Genomic DNA, 25,187 nt, shown 5'->3' with positions numbered 1-25,187 from the left:
TGGGTGGAAAAGAGTGTCAGGAGTGATTTGTGACAGATGGGTGCCAGTAAGAGTGAAAGAGAAGGTCTACAAGAGGGTAGTGAGACCAGCTATGTTATATGGGTTGGAGACAGTGGCATTGACAAAAAGGCAGGAGTCAGAGCTGGATGTGGTAGAGTTAAAGATGTTAAGATTTGCACTCGGTGTGACTAGGATGGATAGGATTAGGAATCAGTATATTAGAGGGTCAGCTCATGTTGGACAGTTTGGAGACAAAGCAAGAGAGATGAGATTGCATTGGTTTGTACATGTGCTGAGGAGGGATGATGGGTATATTTATAAAAAAGATGCTAAGGATGGAGCTGCCAGGTAAGAGGAAAAGAGGAAGGCCTAAGATAAGGTTTATGGACGTGGTGAGAGAGGACATGCAGGCGGTTGGTGTGACAGAGCAAGATGCAGAGGATAGGAAGAAATGGAAAGAGATGATCCGCTGTGGCGACCCCTAACGGGAAAATCCGAAAGATGATGATGATGATGATATATGTATATATATATATATATATATATATATATATATATATATATATATATATATATATATACACACACATATATATATATATATATATATAAATATATATATATATATATATATATATATATATATATATATATATATATATATATATAGAGTTTAAGTATATGTAAGGTTTAAGCATTTTGTTGTACAGTATGCTCAGGGTTCGGCTTTGTGTTTGGGATGTTTTGGGGTGCTTCTTAGTTTCTAGTATTTATTGATCTGAGTTTTACAGGTGGGTGCCTTTATTTGCAGCAACTGCTGTCTGTCATGCCTTCTGCTTCATATAGGGCACATTATTAATGTTGTCTGTGACATTCTTGACCATGGTAGGTGGTTGGGGGTTTTCTGTTGTGCAGCTTTTTTTTTTTTGGTCTGTATGGGTTCTTTGAGCAGCAGTCAGTGTAAGTTGTTTTGTCTTTCTTTTCTATTTTCCGTTGGTGTCTTGGGTTATGGCAGTACCAGTTTTGCAGGCTGCTCATTACTGGATTGTGTGTGTTTTTTTTTCCTATGAACTGCAGTATGACAGAGCAACTGTGTGACAATGAGAGACCATGTTTTTGGAGGAGCAACAGTTTGTGGTTGTTCATGGGCAGGGAAGCACCTGGGAGTAATGGTCGCGCGTTGTACATGTGCAGTAGCAACTTTAACCATTGAGGGTGGGAGAGAGGAATGGGTATGCTGCTTGTTTATCCTGAGCAATATCAAGGAATTTTCACTGAACTGGCCAATTTGCTCACAGTATGTGCAGCTACTGCTGTGTGACAGGGACCCTGATACTGTGAAAACAATGTCTGTCAGATATGTTGCTATATTACTTCCAAGTTCCTTCTCATGATTAGTTCTGCCTATGTCAGAATACAGTCAGATATTTTTATACACAAGTATGTTATACATTTAAGGAAAATTCTACAAAAGTCAAAACAAATCACATTTACGGTTGGTTTGTCAAATACACTTGTGTTGGTGTTGTCGCTGGGATGAGACAGCACCAAGGAGGACGTTACTAAATAATGGCATACAGTTGTGTCATGGGGGGAGCAGGTGGTGCTTCCACAGGGTGAGGCTTTTGCAAACTTCTGTTTTTGAGAGCAATAGGTAACAATCTGTCTCTTGTTGAATCTTTGTTCTCCCATTAGTTAAGAATGAGACGAATGCATGCAGTAAGAGGTTCAGGTGTATGTTAAGCCACAGTGCAGGAGTGGACTGGCAAAGAGAGGGATGAGGCAGGTAGATGCCTTTCATGTTGGTCAGGCAGTACCTTGAGTCCATGGGAAGCAATTACAGGGGGGTGGTATAAAGTACAAATGGAGGAGGTTATAAAACAGTTCAGCTAGAGCATAGGGACCCTATAAGCAAAAATAAATAAATAAATAAATAACATAAGACATTTTGAGGCTGGCTGTATGCATTCAAAAAGTGGATGAGGCCTTGAGATGGAAATTTGTGGTAATGGACAGGTAGTCAGCTAAAGAGTGGAAGATGTTGCAGAATGCATCCATGGGTAGGGGACATGGCTTTGTGAGGCAATTAGACTAGTAAAATATGTATGAAGTTAAGGCAGCTAAGTACCTCTTTTGCGGAATAAACAGAAGTTAGTCAGAGAGGTATAATTTTTTATTTCCTCTCTTCTCCCTAGTTATGTTGTGCTTTCTTTTACAGATGGTGGGTTCTCACATCTCGAAGGACAGATGGGAGGTTATCATGGCTCAAAGAGCAGAGTTTTTTTGGAAGTGCCAATAGCACATTCCTTACATCAGATGGAGCCAGTACAGCTATAAGGAAAGATGAGCACAGTCAGTAAGGAAGACCCCTGTGGCCAGAGGGAAATGAGCCAGGAAGTCAGCAGTCAATCCTGTCACAAATAATCTGTATAGGGGACCAAGTTTGGAGGCAGTTACAGGTTATGATGTTATGTCAGGTATATGCAATACAAAATTGACAGTTTCTGATAGTGGGAGTTAGTTAGGGGGTTAGAGTAGGGGATGTGATGTGGAACGTTGATGTGAAGAGTGAAGGGCATGATTGGTATCCCTTTGGAGAAGTTGACTGTGGGCAGATTGAGGTGCTGAGTGGGAACGATTAGAGAGTTTCATTATCGGGGAGTGCAAGATAGAATGTGGACCATGGTGATGCATTGTGGCAGGATGTGGGCTCTGATTTTGGCATTTGACCAGGGTACTGGTTAGCTACTCGGGCATTGTTTAACACAGAGGAAGGGGTTTTTCTCAACTTGCATATTCCTACATCAGTCAAAGAGAAGATATGGAAGGGTGAGTATGTTGACATATTTGAATTAATTGATGCAAAGTGGTACAGCATTTGTTGGAAAGTTAGATGTCGAATAACAAAGACCTATTGGCAGCACTGGTGGCCCTGGTTTGGAGCAAGGTTGGAACATTCCAAGCCAGGGCATGGGAGAACTGGGTACTTGGTTTTGTATAGTATATGGTGGTTTGCTTAAATAAGGATAGTTCACAGGCTTTACTGCTTTTAGCTTATTTACTCACAATTTGTGAGGCTGACTGACTACGAGCTGGGAAATCATGGATGTGGTATGATCAACAGTTCTACAAATAGAAAGCAGTACATCAGTTGTTGAGATGGGAACTGAGGCATCCTGATATTTAGTTTGCCATGAGGATGGATAGCTTTGGCAGGTTTTCCCATTTGGGTAAGCTTGGGGTCTAGATGGGTGGGGTGTGCTGTGCATTTAATGATGGTTACTGTACTTGGGCTGCATGCAGGTTTGTGCATATGTGTTCAATTATTTCCGGCATGCACCCGGCATCACATTGTGGCCATCAAGAGGGTAATCCAACACATGGGTTCTGCGTTATCCAATACATGGACTTTCCCCACCCTGCTGCAAGGTTTTAGAGGGTGGGGTGTTTTCAGATGTAGAAATGAAGTATGTCCTTTCAAGAGCATAGGGCTAAATCAGCTTTCCTGTTCACCCATTAAGGTGGAGGTATTATACCAAGTGTTGATGCACTTTCTGGAATCAGAGACTGTAGCTGAGTTGATTCTGGGATTTTCCATCAAGTCAGAGGTTGCTGGGGGTGGATTAGTTTGTAAAAATTTGCATTTGGTAAGTGGGGAAAGAGGTGGTATTGAAGGGTTTGGTTGAGAAGGAATTGAGAGCAGATAGGATGCTGGGCCCTTTCGAGTATCATTCTTTTGTCAGCTTTAAAGTGCCACCATTTGGATTGGTTCCTAAGAAGACTCAAGGTGAATTTTGGTTGACTCATCATTTGTCTTTCCTGCAAGGGAAATGGTCAATGATCTTATTTGCAGGAAAGCTGCAAAGGTTAGGTACACATCGTTGGATGATGCAGTAGTGTTGATTAAATGATTTAATAATCTTTGGTTAGTAAAAGTTGATATCGAATCTGCATTCTATTTGCTGTCTGTGCATGAAGAGGAATATCTGTTATTGTGTACGGTGGTAGATGATAAGTTTTAGTTTGACAAGGTCATGCCCATGGGTTGTTCAGTAGCTTGTGCCACATATGAGAAATTTAGTTCTGGAATTCACTGGGTTTGTCAGCAAAGGGTGGGTATTCAGAAGGCTGAAAATTACCTGGATCACTTCCTATTAGTGGGTGAAGCTTTTAAAGGGGCTGCTGAAGTTTTGCAGGCATTCTTTGTCTTGAGTGGAGAGTTGGGCATTCTGTTGCCAAAGCAGAAACTGGAAGGCCCTGCTAAGGCTTTATGTCTTTTGAGTTTGACAGTGGATGCGGAGCAGGGCCTTTAAGAAGATAGAATGATTAAAAGGGAAGATTCTGTGATTGATTAGAAAAGATAATGTGAGGATCAGGGATGTCATGGAACTTTTGGTCCTATTGAACTTTGCTTGTCAGGCAATTAGTCCCGGTCGCACCTTTTGCAGGTCAGTGACATTTCTATTAAAAGGCGGGTGAAGAAGAATCATTCAGTGAGGGTTGGCAAGCTAGAGCAAGCAGATTTGGAATTGTGGTTGTCCTTTTTATATGTTTTAATGGAATTTCATTTTGGCAGAAAGACTGGGTCCATCAGGATGAATTGCAGTTTTTACCGATGCCAAAGGGGTTAAGGGATAGGGACATATTTTAATGTGGAATGGTTTGCATTTTTTTGGATGGATGATTGGGAGGATGAGTGGAAGAAGGATGTGGCATTTTGGTATTGATGCCTATGTGGGTGGCTTTGGTGGTTTGGCAAGACCAATTATGCGACAGGAAGGTGGTTTTTGATTCAGACAATTTGGCAGTGGTTTGGGTGTTAAAAGTCAAAAACAGACAGATCTAGGTTGCTTTTGTTAGTTTTATGAAAACTGGTTTTGCAGAGTTTGATGATAATTTTTTTCTTTTTCAGGTGTACATTTGTCAGGTACTAGGAACAGGATTGCTGACAGCCTTTCTCACTTTCAGTTTCACAGGTCTCAGCATTTGGCTCCGGAGGTGCAAGGTGAACCAGTCATGTTGCCAGAGGAGTTGTGGTAAGTTGGGCTGAAGTGATAGGACAGCTAATTCAGCAATAGTGAGTAGATTCAACAAGGAATGTATATGGTAGGGCATTATCTGTGTTTGATGAGTTTGTATTGCAGTTGCCTAAGGAGGAGAGAGTTTGGTCAGTGAAATTGTTGTTACAGTATTTAGCTAAGGCTTGGATAAAGGGGAGGGCAGTTCATTGAGTTAAGGTGGATTTGGATGCTATTAGCATATTTGGGCAGATAGCGGCTTTACAGGATTTGAGAAAGTCATGGGCAATAACTCGAATGTTGAAATGAAGGGGTCAGATTAACGGTAGGAAGACTGATATGTGGCTGCCAATGAAAAGGCAGGCTCTTAAGGTATTTTTGATAGGCTTATGCTTATTGGAAGGGAATTCCATGGATTATACACTGTGGGTTATTTTGTCGGTATGGATGTATAGCAGACCATTTAGGGTGAATGGTGACTAGAACTGCTGGTTTCATTGGTGTGGCAGGATGTTTCTATTTTTTCTTCCCCAGTGGAGATATGGTTGTGCCACTCAAAAACAGATCAAGTTTGCAAGGGGGAGCAGACTGTGCTACGGGCATGTAGGGTCGAGCCCATGTGTGTAGTGTCATGGGCCAGGAGATTGCAGTTGTCACACGATGGGAGGCTGCAGGATTTAATCTTTCAGTCGCATTGTGGAAGGGTGATAAGAGACGATCAGTTTTTATGTCTGATAAGAAAGGCATTTCAAGGTGTAGGTTTTTGGAGAGAGAGGTTTTCTATCCACTCTTTTCTCATTGGTATAGCATCGGATTTGGCAAGGGAAGGTAGAGTAATGGAAATGATAAGGAGGGTGGGTCATTGGTCATCTGGGACTTTTTTGTCTTATATTAGATAAGTAAATGTATGTTATCTGTGGTGTTTGAACTATTATTATATTTTTTTGTAGAAAAGTGGTTATATTGGGCCCTTCCTATGTTTATTGGGCTGCAAAGTGTGCTATGATTAGGCCAGATGGAGGTGAGCTGGGGTTATGGTGATATGGATGGAGAGTGTGCTTGCATGATATTAGAGGACTCAGGTGGCACCAGTTTGAGGATGAGCTCACAGACATATTCATTTGGATTGGTAGCCCACGCATTTTAGTGGTCCACTTAGCAGGTAAGGACATGGGGCTATTCTAAAATGGCAGTGTTTACAGTTTTGAAACACTTGGCAAGTTTAAGGAGTAGGTTTCCCTCCATTACTATCATGTGGTTAGAAATTTTGCCACAGTTGTTTTAGAGGGATGCAACAACATTTATGAATATTGAATGTGCCTTGGACTTTGTTATTCTTAGGCTATGGAGGCAGTTGAAGCACTTGGGGCTTCATAATATTGACCATAGGGACTTTGGTGATAGGGATCCAGAGTAGTTTAGGAAGGATGGTGTACACTTGAGTGACAAGGGCTTGGACCTGTTCAATGTGCAGTTGTCATTCTTTTTGGAAAGCTTGTTGGAAGGGTTGTGGCAATTTTCATGGGGCAACAGCCCATGTCAGGCTGGTGGGCAGAGAAGAAGGGCTGGAATGTCCCTCTTCTATTCCTCCTCTGGTGTTTATCAAAGTGGTTGGTTGGTTATTGAAGTGAGCATTGTCATGCTGCTTCTGGTGGGAAGTTTGAGTAAGTGAGCTGTTGAGGTAATGCTGCTTACATCATGATGGCATGGAGGTGAGTGGATGACGCTGCTTATTGTATTTTGTTATGTTTGAAGTTGTGTATTATATTTGTGATTAATACAGTTTATGATTAATAACTTCTGTGATTAATAATTGATTCATAAATGTTGGTCGTCTTATGCCAAGATTGTGTGGTGTTTTTTTTTTTTTTTTTTTGGTGGGGTGAATCTGGAGTTAGTACGGGGAGATATGGATGGACAGAGGAGTCCTAAGTTTTAAGGGTATGAAAGAGTTGTTGCAGTGTTGCAGGCAAGGGAAGGTTAAGGTTAAAGAGAAGGGCTAATTGGAGAAGAAGTCAAGTAATAGTAATGAGGGGTTAACTTAGTTTTGTGCAGTAGCAGTGGGGTGGGGGTATCAGATTTAGGTGTGAACTAGCTGCCCACTTTCCCTACCCTCCTTTTTTGCTCAAGCTAGCATGTTTTGGAGATTTTCATATAAGTGAGAGTTGGTACACAAGGAAGAGGGGCTGGAATGTCCCTCTTCTGTTCCCTCTCTGGTGTTTATCAAGTTGGTTCATTGGTTATTGAAGTGAGTGGTGTTACACTGCTTCTGGTGGGAAGTTTGAGCAAGTGACTAGTTGAGATAACGCTGCTTACATCATGGTGGGACGTAGGTGAGCAGGTAATATTGCCTACTGTATTTTGTTATATTTGAAGTCATGTATTATATTTATGATTAGGAAATGCTATGATTAATAAATTCTGTGATTGATAATTGATTAATAAAAGTTGGTCATCTTATGCCAAGGCAGTGTGGTATGCCTTTTTTTTTTGGGGGGGGGGGGGGCTGGATAGTTCATCTTAGCATCTTTCTCCAGAGGGAAACTGTTACTGAGTAAAATAACATTCCTGGTGCATTAAGCAGAGAATTCTGTATGATACTTGACAATAAGTATAACAAGAAATAAGAAATTGAAATAGAGGAAGAAAATACTTCAGTCAGATGTCAACTACAAAACTGAGGATCTTCCTGCTCCCGCTTTTGATATTTAGGACACATTAACATATAAATCATTTTGTTATAGAACATAAAAGTAAATGCAAGACTGAAAGGCAGACCAAATAACAGTAAGTGAAGGTATTTGTAACATTTATTATGACATCAAGCAAATTTTCAAACATGAAGACAAATATCTCAAAGTATAAGCATGTCTGTGCATTACAAATAAGGTTTTCCTGTGAGACATCTTGCATAAGGTACATATTGCACAGCAAATAAGTCATTAGGTGGCTTAAAAAAAATAACTAAATGTCTGTGCAAGCATCAAATACAGAAGCAGAAGCATCTGCTAACACATTTTGGTTTGTGTTTGTGTAGATGCATATTTCTGGAAAGTAAAATGTAAATAAATCTGCCTTCAAGTAAGATGCCTACATTTCCTCCCATAACTTCTCTTTGTACTCCAAATGTTTTTGCTATGAAACACAGCTTCTCCCAATGGAGGATGGCTTTTCATAGTACATCACAGAACTGTCCTACATTCTGCCTCAAAGTTATCTTCGTGTGGGTTGTATCCATCCTACACATGCTAACCTAATACAGAAAGTGAGCAATGTGATAATGTTTAAAAAGACAGTGTGCATTATTTCCCTCATATTTTAAAACTGATGTTACAGATTACAGACCATCATCAGCTCAAAATCAAAATGACTATCATTGGAAATAAAAATAAGGGTAGCAGTGCCATCTTTTCTTTCATAGCTAACCAGGTACATAAATATATGAAAACAAGAACAGATATATTAAGAAACTGATGGTGTAGAACTGAAATACTATTAGCTAATTATCTTTGGCTTGGACAGTCAGAAATCCACACAGCAAACAGAGACATGCATATGTTTTAATACAGAATAAGACATTTTAAGTTCTGATAAAGAAGTTCTAGAAATGGCTGTGTGGGCATAGAGTGTGATGTAAAAACAATGCAATAAATAAAAATTCCAGCCAACAATGATTGCTTCTGAAATAGTTTAAGGTCTGCAGAAAATGCCTTGAAAGTGAAACTAATTTTAGTACTCGGTTCACAGAAAGAACTCAAAGCTTTCTTCTGACAACTCAGAAGTTATAATAGATGTTGTGCAAATTGGAAGACTGCAAATGACTGCTCTGAGAAGTAATTTGCAGTAGAAATTTAACAACAGGCTAGATAACAGACATACATGGCATGATGCAAGATAATTTTATACTATCCATTTGGAAATATCTAAACATATTTTGAAGACTGCTGTTTTTGTGTCTCATGCCTAGTATTTAATAGCCAAGGGCCCAATTCCAAAAGACATGCTCTCAGTATAAGTGACCACTTAAACTGCGAGCAGGCTGAGAGCAAGTCTTTTGGAATCTGGCCCCCAGTGGAAGCCTGCTTCTGTGTTTAATGCTTGCCTTTATACTCTCAAAGTAATTTTTTTAGCATCCATATCTTGAACACATAGTAAACAGGTTATGATAGATGACCTGATCATAATCCTGTATGTTATAAATGGATGCTGTTAGAGTTGTTAAACTAAGCACGTCCCTATAAATAACACACTTTTTGTTTTGCTCTTTTTGCTATTTTAAGAGTACACAGTCCAGCTAATCAACTGTAAACTGATAATTGTGCATGGCACTTCAGCAAGCTTCATTCTATATATATATATATATATATATTTATTTTTATACTTTATTTTTTTCAAACAAATGTGCACTGACAAATCATAATCCGTTGACTCACATAAGTCTGTGGGCCATACTTGTCTTCCCTTAACTGACTCTTATATTAGTCTATTTCATAAAATGACACTAAACAATAACAGCAAAACAGCAATAATAATAGTATTAACAATAATAATGGTGATGATGATGATGATGATAAAAAACACTTTCCCATTATATTACAAACCTTCATTTCACAGTCACCCCAACTTTCAGAATAGTGTCACACAGTGGGTATTCATGCCATTTGTTCAAACTCTGGAACCAGATGCTATTTGCTCTCAGACAACATCAAACTCAAAACAGTTTAAAAAATATACACCCATCTCCTTAACTTTACAGTCTGCCCCTGCTCTTTCTCTCCTGGATATCCAGTTGCTCCCCTCCCTTCCACCTTTCCCTCTCCGAAATCATAACATTTCTCCTCTCAACAGTAACTTTAGGACTTGGTTCTTTTCATAACTGTTGAAATAAATCATTATCCTCTTCTTTTTGTAACCTAAATCAAGCAGATTAGCAACACAATCCCCCTCATATATGTTTACACTGAATCCTCTATATTTTTACACAGTTTAATATTTTTGGATCTCTGTCAACATTTAACTCTTGATATCTTTCTCTTGTTTTATTCCTGTTCCCATTCTTCTACAACTGGCTTACCTTACCGACTTCCTTCTTTACTTCAGTCCTCTTCTTTTGATTTCTGTTTTGTTGATAACTGCTACATGTCACGTATACAAAGACATCTAGTCTGTGCTGAATCTGTAATCACTATACCTCAAATATTGTTTGTACTCACACAGTGCCTATTATAATGTTTCTTGGAGCTTTTGTCCCCAGGCTTCTACTGAAAAAGGGCATATTGCATTGCTCTTTCAGACCTTCCCAGTAATCAAATGCAAACAAACAAATAAATAATTACATTTTTGGAAAATCATATTCACAGTTTCTGCAGTATATCAGTAATTTTACACCTGTTCATTACCAATGCAAAGACAAATAAAGATACACATTGTATGCAAATCAAAGAATAATAGTAAATAACTTTGAAAACACTTAAAACATCTGTAAATATCATGAGACTGAATCTAAATCTGTTTGAAATTGAGTTAGCTATGTTAAAGCAAAAATGTTTGTCATCTTCTGGTTAACCAAAAGCTTTTTCACCAAAACATTACCAAAGCTTTATGCTGCTGCTGCTGACTTACAGCTCCTTGAGCAGATCGGGATAGAATGGTTAGTTTTATGCCGCTGATAAATACTTCATACCATCTATGCAGGCAGATGCAACCAGAAGCCTTGTACTATAAATAGCTTTGAGGCTGACACCTCCCAGAAAAAATATAAATCTTCAAGTTATGGCAAATTCTGTTTCTGAAATAAATACGGACGTGCTGGAGGGACAGATTCATCACCCAGAGACTCCCTACACTATGGAACAGAATCCCAGTACATGTGAGGCAGAGCCCCTCACTGACTCTGTTCAAGAGAAATCTTGACGAGTGGATGGGAGATCGTAGGTTTACCCCGGGAATCATCTCTGTGTCACTGCTGGACAGAGGCACAGCAAACTAATGGATATAGTATTCTCATCCTAAGGGGTGGTGAAAGCCACACACACTCTGGCTGGGCTTATAAATGCCCTAGGGCAGATAGCCTAGTATGAACCTATGAACCTATGAACCTATAAATATGCAGATGTTTTATGAAAACTGTTCACTTAGACAGAAGTCTACACTGTCAATATTAAGTAATTGCTGAATTGGACAGAAAGAATGGACTAGCAGAAATGGGGAGAATATGGCTTAGACTTTCTGCTAAATGTCTCAAACAGCAAAATTGTAGATAAACAAGGGGATAATTGGCATGGGTTATGGAAGTATAGACTCTCATTAAAAACAATATTCTGAACAGCAGTTTAATACCATAAGCACTGATTTACTTTTTTGGTGTTTTCATATCATATCATATCATATAATATATAGAGGATTCAGTGTCATATCATATCATGTCGTATCAACAATTTCCAATAAAGCTCCAAATTGAGAACTGTAATTTTCAGATGCTCCTTAAACAAGAATAGCTTTTTATTTATTTTGGAGAAAGGTAACATTTACTCCTACTAGGTGCAGACAATCATTGTGATGAGTTATCCAGGTAAAAAGCCATGAAAAATAATATGAATCACTGAATGTGTTATATATCCCCATGGCAGTGGATAAAAGAACAGATCATTGACTTATAAGAACATGTATACACAATCAGCTGATGTCTAGAGTAACTATAGTACAGAAGGAGGCATCAGGGAGACTGGAATTAGAAAGCAATGAATAAATATATTCTTATGAGACCCACACAAGGGTTTTACTATCCAGGCTTCCTAAAAAGAATCGCATTGCTAGGGAAAGCAAAGAGAATATATAGATGATTTTAAATACTGTATTTTTATTGTACACTCATTTGGTTGTACTAGCTGTCAAGAGGACAGCCAGGTACATGCCATGTACACAACAATATATGCTTTTTAAAACTAAAACTTATTTTTGCTGGATTTTAAATTTAACCCATATAACTCATCACGTTCTTATTATAAAAAAAGGTATGTGTCTCTGCTCAGGCTACTTTTTAGAAGATGATGTACAATTTCAAATATCACAGCTACACCCCTAATAGCTATGTTAAAGCAAATTTCAAATGAGAATCTGACGACCACAAGTATCAAATAGTCACTGTTAACAATTGTTAAGCATCCCCTATGCACTAATGACATTCAGTGAGGACTAAAGCAGTCGGCGCTGACCAGTAAACAGCAGCAGCAGGACATGAAATGGCTTTGTTTTTACTCCTGTTTCTGCTTGCTGTCTGCTAAAGTGCACACAGCATTTTGAATTAAACTGCTTCCCTTAGACAGGGAATACATAAAGATGTCAGTCATGCCCCCACTATGTTATTGGCTTTCAAAGTCATCACAACACATAGCATTTTTATTTTTTGATTTTTATTTTTTTTTTTTGTTAATTTTACTTTTCACTAGTTACTGGTACTTAGACCAGAAAAATCTGCATGCAGTACTAAGAATTATGTTTGACTCTCCGATTGTAACAGACTATTATGTATTCTTGACATGGATGTTGCACCCTGGAGGTGATTTCTTGGTATCCATGTCTCAAACACATAATATTGATGTTATGATCAGAGATCCGATCCTGATCCTCAATGTAGTGCATGGAGACTTATGTGCTCCATGTACTGCCAGTTACAGAAAAAAGAGGGTAGGAACGGGAAGTATTTTACAACTTTAATAGCCATAAAACAATTAGCATAGCCTCATATATAGTCATCGGAAGCAACATGTCTGTGTGTTCAACATATTATTATAAAATCTGTTAGAAAATTCACTCTACCATGCATTCGTGTGTGTGTGTGTGTGTGCGTGTGTGTGCGTGTGTGCGCGCGTGTGTGCATGTGTGTGTGTGTGTGTGTGTGTGTGTGTGTGTGTGTGTGTGTGTGTGTGTGTGTGTCTGTGTATTTGTTTTCTTTTATCCAGATTCTAATATGGGTGTCATTATTCTCAATGATTCTTGATAAGAGAACAAACTGATTAGACAATGATTTAGATATGCTGTTAAAATCGTCCTGCATAAGTTGTTGAAATAGTTTCAAATGTACACTCTAGCATTGCTAGAGTAAATACTGTGAGGTGGTAAATAAGGAATGTTAGGCTGCTTTGTTGGCATTTTCTGGTAGATTCAGCCAAGGAAGATATTTCCAAAATGGAGACAGACATTTTATCTGTAACAACCAAAGCCATGTCTACCTGGAGAACAAATAATTGCAATTAAACAGCATTTTGCTGAAGAACTTCAAATTCACTTTAGTAGAAATAAATACCAGTTATGGTGTACTTTGAAACCCACTGCACTCATTTTGTTAGCATCATAATTATCACAGAGCAATTTGAAAATGTATTGCAGGATTGGAAGATGAGAAAGTATGCTTAATTAAGTTAAGAATGGGGAGGCTAACAAGGTGTATCCAAAGTCTGTCAGATGTCACAGTTTGTTTTTTGCAGAAGCATTTTAATTCAATGACATGTATCTTGCAAGTAGAAAAGCTCTAGTTTGGTTAATTATGACCATCAGCAGTCACAGGCTATTTTATCTATTCATCCATTTATTTAAATTGACTAATCAGGGTACAGCACGAATTATAAATCATCAATTTCAGTCTTAGCCTGAGTCTGAGGACAGATGCACATTTCAGCAAAAAACAAGATTGTAAAGAAATTACATGGCAATTGTATGCGATTATTCACTACAAAACAGGACTGAAGTAGAAGATACTGTATTTACAAAAACCTGTGCTTTGAAACTTTGCTTTGGGGGTTGCAATGTAGGTGCAATATGGTTGCAGCTTCTGAGGATGTGGGTGGGTTGTTTGTCTAAATGGTAATTTAGCATTTTGAGTAGTTGTGATCTTAGTATACGGTCAGCGTTATAATTTAATGGGAATTAATTTACCCTTTCTAACGTTTGCCAGTGATGTTCATGTCTAGGAAAGAGTGTAATGATTCTACATATTTTATTGGTAATTGTTTGGATTTGTGTGGAGTTTCTTTTTGTTGCATTTGCAGGAAAGGGGAAGTCCATATTGCAGCTGTGACAGTAGAATGTTTTGTCTGCTGCTGTTCTGATTGCCTTGGTAAGAAAGTGAAAGAATTTCTTGGTCCAAAATACAAGATAGGTGTATTGTTAAGGCAGAGATAGATACCTGCCAATGTACAAGATATTTAAGTGGGGTAGCATTTATTATGTGTGCATGTGTTGTGTAATCACAGTTTTGTTAAGGTTGTAGAATTTCGTTAAACTTTTTGTTTGGTCCAGAAAATCATTTTAGTTTTGCTGGAGTTGTGTACATTTCTCTTATTGATCTAATGGATAAGTGAGGGGAAGTCTGACTGAGGAACATTTTAGAGAATATCTAGAAGCAATTTAAGTAGCATATGACCATGTCATTAGCATATAGTATTACAGACAGATGAGGTAAGTCAAAGTACTGCTTGTTTCTATAGATATAAAAGAGGAGGGGGCAAGTATGGGACCCTTGTGGCACTCAATTTTGAAGGTTAGATGACCAAGAAAAAAGGAATAGACTTTGACATAGAAGTCATGGTTGAATAGATAGCTTTGAAATTCTGGTTAGGTGCCTGAACTGAGGTCCATGAGATCAAAGGCCTTTGCAAGGTCAATAAAGATGACATCACTGATCAGACCTTTATCCATGCCTAATAGCATTCTATCAGGTCATGATCTATAGGACTGTTTGTGTATTGTTGCCTGACCATAAGCTATGATGTTTGTGGGAGAGGAGATTGTACGTAATTAATATTTTGGGTGAACTGTCAGTAGATGATTTTTTCTGGAATCTTTCCTAGTGGGGAGTATAGAAATTGGTCTATATTGAGAGGTTGGCTATTTTCTTGATATTTTGCATTGTATTTTCTATAAGGCGTAGATTAAATATATGTTGCAGAAGTATTATAAGACAACCATTACAGTAGTATATGAACTACAAATTAAGGCATTCCAAACTTGCTGGACTGTTATGTCTTATTTGAAAAAGGAGAAGAGAATATCTTTTTTTTTTTTATGTTATCTATGTTTAAAGTTAAATGGTGGAATGTAGAGAGGATATTCAAGTGGATTGGTGTGCCTGTGTCAGTGGTAGGAGGTTGTGTAGAATGATAACCTATGAGAGAAACTCATATGGTGAATACTTATAGCAAGCACAAAAATGTTTAATTAGATGATTACAGATGGCAATAATATTATTAATGTGGAAATATAGCTAAGACAAAAACTTGTTGAGATTGACATTCTGTGTCATGTGCATTTAGAAAAACTTTTATATCTAAGGTTGTCACTGTGAGTAAAGACAATCAGCAAAAAACAGTTATTTATAGCCTACAGCAAGCAGATATTTCACAAACTACATAACCTGAAACAATGCACAGTGAAATGTAAGCTATAGAGTTGGAACTTCCATTTGGTGGCTCCATTGAAGAGAAAACACCTCTCTAAAATAAAATGAAGGTGGAGAATCTCTAACACAATAAACTGCTTCAATGAATATTCAAAAATATCAATGGGGTGCTGTGGGAGGCCATGGTATTACCAAAGGACTGTATAATTACATCCAAACCATAGAGGTAGACAGACGTATACCATGTAAGACAGGTGTTTATCCAGTCTAAGGCTATCACATTTGTCAAGAAAAGCTGTAATATTATTTCTTTAGCATGTAATCAAGCAGTATGAGAACATTCATCCAGACAAAGTATGTAAGGTTGTCTTGTGCATACAACTGCAATATTTTATAAAACTGGAAAGCTACCAGTATTATATTTTAAATAAAGAAAATGTATCTAGTAAATAGAAATGATATGCATATGCAAGGTAAGCAGATACTTTATTCACGAAAATAATTATTATGTCGCCACTTGTCCAAAAACAATTTCTAAGGTGAAGATTCATATATGTGCCTTATATATCTGATTATACTGTTTGCAATGCTATGCTGTATGGCAAGGAACATGAACAAGTTATATATATGGTAAGAATGGGGGATGAGGAAATGTATGAAACCTGATGGACAAGTTAGACATTTTCTGGATATATCGCTGCCCAGATGTTTTTTTTTTTTTTTTATGACTGAAGGCAAACTCTATCTTCCATGTTCATCATCAGATAAGTGTCATATGTTCTGAGGTAACAAACATTTCACAATCTATACTCTGTCTTTGTGCTAGATTATAAAAAAGAAATCAGGTAGCTAAAATGAATATCTAAATGCCTAAAAAAGAACACAACTTTCTGGTCACCTACCCTGCTATCAGGTGCCACTCAAAGGGAAGACAACCCACAATAATCAAGCAGGGATATCTGCTTAGATTGCTGCCTAATGAATAATGGTGACAACCAGCTAAACTACATAATCAGAGAGAGATCCAGGACAGGATCTCTTCCAGGATGTAAATGCTGTCAAGCAGATGGTATGTATAGACCTACAATGGCTGGGCTCTGAATGCGGAGATGATAAGTCAGCAAGCAAAAGACGGAGGTATTGCTGAAACTGAACTCATCCTTAAGTCTTTGTGAGTCCATTCACAAGGTGGACCCTGTGTTTTACAAAATGTCACCAAGATAACACTGATATATAGACTGTATTAATATTGCACATATCATGGACAAGAAGTAGGTTAAAAATAAAAAAAGATAGCCGGGTGCACAAGATCCAGGATAAAAAAGTGCCCAATTCTGGTTTATACACTGGTGCCAGGATTGGAAAAAAATGACAGTGTCAAAACCACAAGACACAAAAACATTCCTACAATGGGGCTAGGCCAGGTCCAGGGGGGAGGATGGCCCCCTTGTCGTAAAAGGAAACAACAGTCCACAAAAATGACAAAAACTGATTGACCAAGGAAGAGCCATAAAGTTGATAGAGTGGACTATTGAGGATAAAAAGCAAACTATGTATTGTTACTATTATGCAAGAAGCCCAGAATTTCCAGACAGAAGATATACAAAAAGATTAAGAGGGAGATAAGAGGAAAGAAAAATATCAAAAAATCTTCATCAGTTTGGAAAAAGAAGCAAGTGAGGAAGTGCAAAAATATAAAGAACAAAATCTAGAGACTTTTTAGAGACTTTTGAAAGGTATAAAAAAGAAATACAGACATAGGAAAGAAAGAGAGATCTGATCTGGTACAATATTTAGGCAAAGGAGAAAGCCAAACTGATCAACACAAAAAAGGCAACCCCGAAGATATTTGAACTGAAATACAGGCAAAGGCATTCAGATATGTAAAATTTCACAATAAAAACTAAGATCACAAAGAGGGAACATAGAAGAGAAGATTAGTCAAGTAGAATTAAAAAAATAGAAGCTGAGGTTATGCAATACTAGTGAAGTGAAGCATTTAGTGTCAAAAGATTAACACAGGTTACATCACAGCATGATGGAACAATGAGTCCTCAAAGTAAGGAGAAACAAGAGGATCAGGAGGCATCTAAAGAAGAAATGTGGACATGGGAAAGAAAAAGAGATTTAATATGGTGTAATATTTATGCAAAGGAAAAAGCAAAAATAATTAAAACACAAAAAAAGCGGCATCCAAGATATTTGAAGGGAAATATAGCCAAAGGCATCCAGACATGGAAAAGTTTCCAATACAACAAATAAGAAAACTAAGAGGAAAAGTAGAAAAAAGGATTAGTAATGGAGAAATTAAAGAAATAAAAACTGAGGTTATAGATTACCTACGAAGTGAAGGATTTAGTGTAGAAAAGCTAATTCAGAAAACATCAAAGCAGGATACAGCAATGGATCCCCAAATTAAGGCAAAACCAATGGAGCAGGAAACATCTGATCAGTTGCCAGACAAAGATACTTTTGAGCCTTCCATAGGAAACCAGTGCAAGCATCCAGTTGGAGTTGCAGAGTAATGGGAGGAATAGGAAACTGTGGAAACTCTGACACAATCAATGGTGTGGGGTGATAGGCTAGTGAGTTCCTATATGAAAGAGCAATGGATGACACAGGATGAAACCGAAGAGAATGTGGCACAGGAATATGCTGTGGAACTATCAATGGAATGCCCACAGGAAATGGGAACAAATAATATGCCCTCATTTTAGAGGAAAATGACATAAGTGAAGAGTTGCTTGATTTAATACAGATGGACAGACATATTAAGATCAGTGAAATAAACAGATTACAGAAAGTCAATAAACCCCAAAAGGTTTGATAAAGCAAATGAACACTATAATTAGAACTATCCACAGAAATTCATGAGATATAACAGAAGTAAACAGGATATATTGCTGTGCAGCTAAATTAATAAAAGATAAAGTTCTACCACAAAAATATAGGGTGGTAAGGGAAAAGAATGAGAGAAATTGAATGCCATCATGAAAGTATCAGATAGAGAAAACCATAAAGCAATTAAGACAAGAAGTGTCACTGTTAGAAGAATATAGAAGAGGAAACAGATCAACAAAAATACTCAAAAAGATAGACGTGATAAAAGCAAAACACAGTATCAGAAATTATCAGGGTTTGGTGTGCACTATCATACATAATAAACTAGAAATATCAGCATAGATAGAAAAAATTAGAAGACATGCAGATAAATATAAAGGAAAAATAAAAAATAAGCAATTCATTGATGACCCAAAAAAAGTTTTATAGAGAATTGGGAAACAAGGCAAAAGGAATCAAAACACCACCAAAAAATAGATATATTTTGGAGAAATATTTATGAAGACCCTGTGGAACATAACAAAGATGCTAAATGATAGAAGAAGTAAAAGAAAGAATAAGAGGTTTAAATGTACAGGATATGAAATGTGATGAAGTAACAGCCAGAGAGATTGAAACAAAGTTAAGAGAGGCTCTTAACTGGAAAACCCCAGGCCCAGATGCAGTACCTAACTTCTGGTTAAAAGTACTAACGTGTTTGCATGAAGATTTAGCGATGAGTAAGAACTAGCACACACTGAACAGACACCAGCCTGTATTAAGAGTGAACATTCAGGCTATCCTAAAAACTATAAACCAATAACTTGCCTTCTGATGACATATAAACTATATACTGGAATTGCTGCTGAAAGGGTTTATAATCATTTAGAAGAAAACTCAATCATGGAAATAGAACAAAAGGGTAATAAAAGAAAGTTGTATGGAACAAAGGATCATTTGATGCTAAAGAAATTTACAACGGAGAACTGTAAAAAGGAGAAGAATCTAAGTATGGCATGGATAGACTAAAAAAGCATATGAAAGTATCCCGCAGTCATGGATAAAAGAGTGCTTAAAAGTTTAAAAGATACATCCTACACTGATTGATTACATTCCAAAGAACATGGAATAGTAGCAAAGCACTTTGTAGTTAAGCCATGATAAAGACCAAATTATTATTCCAGGAATAAAGACAATCAAAGGGGATATTCCAGGGTGACTCTGTTTCACTGCTACTCTTTCATCTTGCCCTTAACCCATTAAACTGTCTACTTAGATTAGGCCATGACTATAATTTGGCTCCCAGAAGACAAAGTGTAAAGACTTCTTATCTTCTTTTTGTAGATTATTTAAAACTTTTTAGTTCATCAGATGAGGAGCTGAAAGTACAACTGCAAGTGTTTTTTCAGATGATATAAGAATGTCATTTGGTCTTGATAAATGTGCAAAAGCAAATTTTAAAGCTAGAAAGCTGTAGCACCAAGAAAACATCAGTTTGGGACACGAATGTGATATAAAAGAACCTGAGCAAGAGGGAGTGTATAAATATTTCACAAATGATGAAAGACCAACAATAAAACATGAACAAATCTGAACAAAACTCAGTAAGGAATATTGTAGAAGGTTTAAATTAATACTAAAAACAGCACTGGCATCAAGAACCAAAGCCCAAGCAGTAAACCAATGTGCTCTTCCTGTCCTAGCTTACAGTTTTGGAGTGATTGACCATCCCAAAAGGTGTTGGATAGTTTGGACAGGAAAGCAAGAAGGCTGCTTCATGCTCATCAAATGATTTATGAAAATCAGTACATACTAAGACTATATATTCCACGTTCTGAAGGAGGTATAGGCATCCTCAAAATTGATTAGATGTATAGATCTATGATAGTGGGAGTGCATACATATCTGCTCACCTCACAAGACCCAAATATAGTGGAAGTTTTGAAACATGAGGAGAACAAGTCTAAGATGACTTCCATGCTTAGTTTAGCAGAAGCATATAGGTGTCAAGCGGGAATGGAAATCAAACCAGAAGTAGATAAAAATCTGGTAGCAATTGAGTGTGCCAAAAAACAGAAAAAAAAAAGAATATAAGGTGAAGGATTAGATGAGAAGGCACGAAACGTGGAGAATGCATAAATATAGTTGCAAGTATAGAAAACTCTTGGAACAACCTCATATTGATCAGGATCAAATGCAGGAATGGTTAAGGAGAGGTGAATTTAAACCAAAAGACAAAAGGATACTATTGATGGCATACGATAGTGGACTATGTACATGTTGGGTTAAAAAGTACATTGAACATGTGAGAGAAACAGACAAACATAGGTTTTGTAAAACAGAATTGGAAACAGTTGCACATCTTGCTGCTGGTTGTGACATATTAACGGCTGAAGGACTGCATACTGAAAGGCATTTCAATATTACAAGATTGTTGCATTAGGGATTGTGCAAACATTATAATACTGAAGTAGCTGAAAAACACTGGAAACATGAACCATAAAGCATCAAAGAAAATGATGAAGTTTATATCACATGGGATCATCCATTACCAACTGTTCAAAAAAAAAATAGATGCAAGAAAACCAGATAGAGTAGTCCATGAAAGACAGACAAAAGTAGCATTGATTACTGAAATTGCTACACCCAGTGACTACAGTGTCTTACATACAAAGAGACACAGAGTCATAAAGTACCAGGATTTGTAGGTTGAAACAGGACCAATGTGCAAGAAAGATTCCCAGAGAGTTCCAGTAGTAGTAAAAGCAACGGGTCTTATAAAAAAGAATTTACAATCATACTTAAATATGTTACTGATACATGTAACTGTACGAATAGCAGAAGGAGTCATTACTGGGCACATTGTGGGTGCTGCAAAGAGTACTTCTGGTTAACATCAAAGATTGAAACAATACTAATTTCAAGAACTTTAAGTGTACCTTGACTTCAGAATGGGGTCCATTCCCATTATGGTATCAGAAACCCAAAAGACTTGGAGAAATTAAATCAGACACTCTATACAGCCCCACATAATTCATCACAGAAACCTCAGTAACATCAATAAAGTTTAAATTCCAGCCTGCTCCAGATCAACTGAGCTCCAATTAAGACTCTTCCCCTTGAGGAAACAGTAGACACATTTAATACAATATTTCTAAATATTATGGTGGGGCAAGCACTGTCAAGAACCAAAAGAGTTAAAAACAAACCCGATCCCTAATTAACTGAAAAAAAAAATCAAAAAAAAAAAAAACAAAGCAACTCATGCAACGTAGGGATAAAACCTGGAACTCATGGCTACAAACCAAGTCTCAGTCATCCCTACAACACTAAAGATGGTTAAGGACCTATAGCAAACAATGAATAAAATAGGACAAAAGGCTTATTATGGCAACACCCCAAATTTATCATCAAACAATTCAGAAACTTCTGGAAATCAATAAGTGCATTGCTCAAACCTAGAAAATCAATCGTACCCAGCCCATCCTCTACCAATAACTCTCAAAGAATTGTTTCACAGTTTAACCAAAATTTTATAAGTGCAATAACCTCCCTCCTACAAAACAAAAGTACTACAAATCCAGCCATCAGACTCCAATCATTGAAGCCACAATAGACCTTTAAACTCACTCCAGTGCCAACATCTACAATTAAAAAATACCTACGCACCCTTAAGACAACCACTGCCCCGATCAACGTACATCTGAGTATCTCACCCTCACTGCAGATAGCCTTGCATATCTTGTCTCATTTCTAATAACTTGCCTTATCCAAGAAAAGTATGCCCACACCTTATGGAAAAAATCCTGCATATACCCCTCCATAAAGGCAGCTCATCAACCAAGCTCACAAAATATAGACCAGTCACCATTCTCTCACCCTTATCCAACATTTTGTAAAGCTGTATTCACTCTCAACTTGCTACATATACACTTTCTCATAACCTTCTATCTCCATAATAGCATGATTTCAGGCCCAAGCATGGCATAATCATTGCCCTTCTAAGATTCACAGATATAATAAATTACAAGAGAAATTCAGGCGTAACCTCAGCCCTGTTTCTGGATCTACCAAAGGCACTCAACAAAGGCAATCATCAAATTTTTATTCCTAAATTTTCTTCCTATGGGTATCACTCATCTCGCTTAACTGGTTTCTCAGTTACCTTACTAATAGGTCTCATGCAGTGAAATGACTAGATGATTTCTCCTCTTTCCTTCCTGTATCCATCAGTGTCCCACAAGGCTCCATCTTAAGGCCACTGCTGTATAACTTATTTATCTACAACCTAAGCATTGCAGCCAAAGAGGCTACCATAGTACAATACACCAGCAACTCCACTCTAGTATGCGCTGCTAGGATACTACCCATGCTCCAAACACTCACGCAGAAATCCTTCTCCTCAATAGAAGCTTGGCTCAACAACTCATAAGTCCTCCTGAATCAAAAAAAAAAAAACAAAAAAAAAAAACTACTACTTTTCTACCCTAACACCTCTTCTCCTCCAAATCTAACAAGACTAATATAGAAATGATATCCCACACCAAACTAGTAGATGTGATTATAGAATTATATAAGTCAACACTAAAAATTAAAAGCACTACACCCTCACTCCCCACTGGCCCTGGTTTTCAATTATTAAGGAATTCCCAATATTATTCTAGCATGTCCAAAGTCAGTTGTCAATCTCCTCTCCGGTTCAGCTGGTGAATCTGGGAATCTTGAGGCAATGTTACAACTGCCTCATGTACACAGACAACCCTCTCCTCCTCCCAACAAATTCCAACACATGTGAGAGATGTAACCATATAGCCAAACTGGAGGCTAAGCTCTCTCAACTCAGTACTGGCATAACCAGTCAGGAGGAGAAGGAAACCACATTCACTACAATTCCAGTCTCACATAGACCTACCACGGCAGCAAACCAAACACATAATCACACAAAAACATACTCGGAGGCTCTAAATAAAGATCTGCCAAAGCAGCAGAGACCTCCAAAGCAGACACCCAAGCAGCCACTACCCCAAAACAAAACACGTGCAACACATATCTCACAAAGCCAGTGTGCCAAACAGTCACAGCCCTTAAGACTAAACAACACACCTGATACACTTGTAATAGGTGACTCTATCATCAGGCACACTGACGTCCCGCTCACCAGGCTGAACAAGGAGAGGGTCACGGTGAGCAGCCTGTCAGGTGCTAGGATCCGCCACATAACACAAGCACTCAGGTCACTCCAAGGCAAGTACAAATATGACTCAGTCATTGTCCATGCTGGTGTGAATGACCTGAGATGTACCTCCCTGGACTACATGAAAAGAGACATAAAGGAGCTCTCTGAGCATGTAGCCCAGGCCGGTATGACCCTGACCTTGAGTAGCATCTTACCCTCACCAAGAATGATGCCACAATATGAAGACAAGATGATCAATTTCAACAATTGGCTTAAGTACTGATGTCATTCAAAGGGGATCCAATGCCTGTCAGCTTGGGATGATATGCTCGACAAGCCACGATGCTTCACTAGGGACGGCTTGCACCTGTCACCCCTGGGCTTTCAGATATTGGCAAAGGCTCTTGCTACCCCATAGTGCCTTTTTTAGGCAAGGCTCAAAAGACAAACCCACCTCCATAGGTATCACAAGGGATAAGAAACTAAGAGTAATGCTACTCAACGCCAGAAGTCTAAACCTCAAGATGCATGCACTCGAAACTCTCCTTAGCATGGAGAACATCGATATCTGTGCAGTAACAGAAACCTGGTTCAGGGCTCCCGAGAGCACCCCAGCACAACCAGGTTATACCTCATACCATGCTTTTTGGCCCCAAAACTTGGACTGAACCACAAAAGGAGGGGGAGTATCGATATTCATCAAAGATACCCACACCTCCAGGTTGGTGGCAAAGCACGAAGCATCAGAGACTATCCATGTGCTACTAACAGTGGGTAAAACTGCCTTCCAGTTTATAGCCTGCTACAGACCACCCTCCCAAACCCAGGAACCCCACTCCGCCTTCCTGAGAACACTGGAAAATACGAAGGTCTCTCCAAACACCATTATATTGGGTGACTTCAACTACCCAAACATAGACTGGGAGCATTACTCTAGCTCCAACACCCTAGCCCAAAGGTTCCTAGAATTTATAAACTCAAATGCTATGGAACAACTTGTTACCACTCCCACAAGAGGGGAAAACATACTGGACCTGATCATCACCAACATGGGGACTCTATGCTCCAGACCAGAAGTGTATCCCTCACTGGTAAGATCAGTCCATAAACTAATCTCACTGGATATTCACATCCTGACCCCACCCCCTGCCCAGAAAACCACAGTGAAAAACTTCTCTAAAGCAAATTTCACACTCCTCAAAACTGAGGTGGAATCCTTCAAAGCCCCTGGGCCTGTGGAAAATACGGCCCAGACCACAGAATCCTTTATAAATGCATTCTATGAACACCTTCAGGAATGCAGGGATCATGCGATCCCAAATAAAACCAAGACCCAATCCTCCAAAGGCAGACGTCCTGTCTGGTGGACCCCAGCCATAAACAAACTATACAATAGAAGGAGGAAGCTACTAAATGATAGAGCAAAATCCCAAAAAGGGAAGGCATCACTGATCAGTATTAGCAAAAAACTACGGGCGCACATAAAATTGTCTAAGGCCAGCTTCGAGAGAAAAATTGCACAGGACACTAAGGATAATCACAAGGCTTTCTTTAGTTATGTTAGGAAACTGGGTGGTAATTCCCAGATATGCTCAGAATTAGTCCAATATGACAAAAAATACACCAACATCCTAGCTGACAGGTTCAGTGCAAACTTCTCCCCCCCTTCCCCACCAAAAGGGCAAATATCTATCCCAGCAGAGTGCTGCTCCCCTGACATCTCAGATGCTCAGGTAAGAGCCGCCCTCTCCAAAGCAAAAAACACAGCATCAATGGG

Source organism: Protopterus annectens, chromosome 5.part1, assembly GCF_019279795.1.
Source record: "Protopterus annectens isolate FY-2018-M chromosome 5.part1, PAN1.0, whole genome shotgun sequence".
NCBI lineage: Eukaryota > Metazoa > Chordata > Ceratodontiformes > Protopteridae > Protopterus > Protopterus annectens.
The sequence above is the reverse complement of the archived record's forward strand: the minus strand, read 5'-3'. Positions refer to the sequence as shown.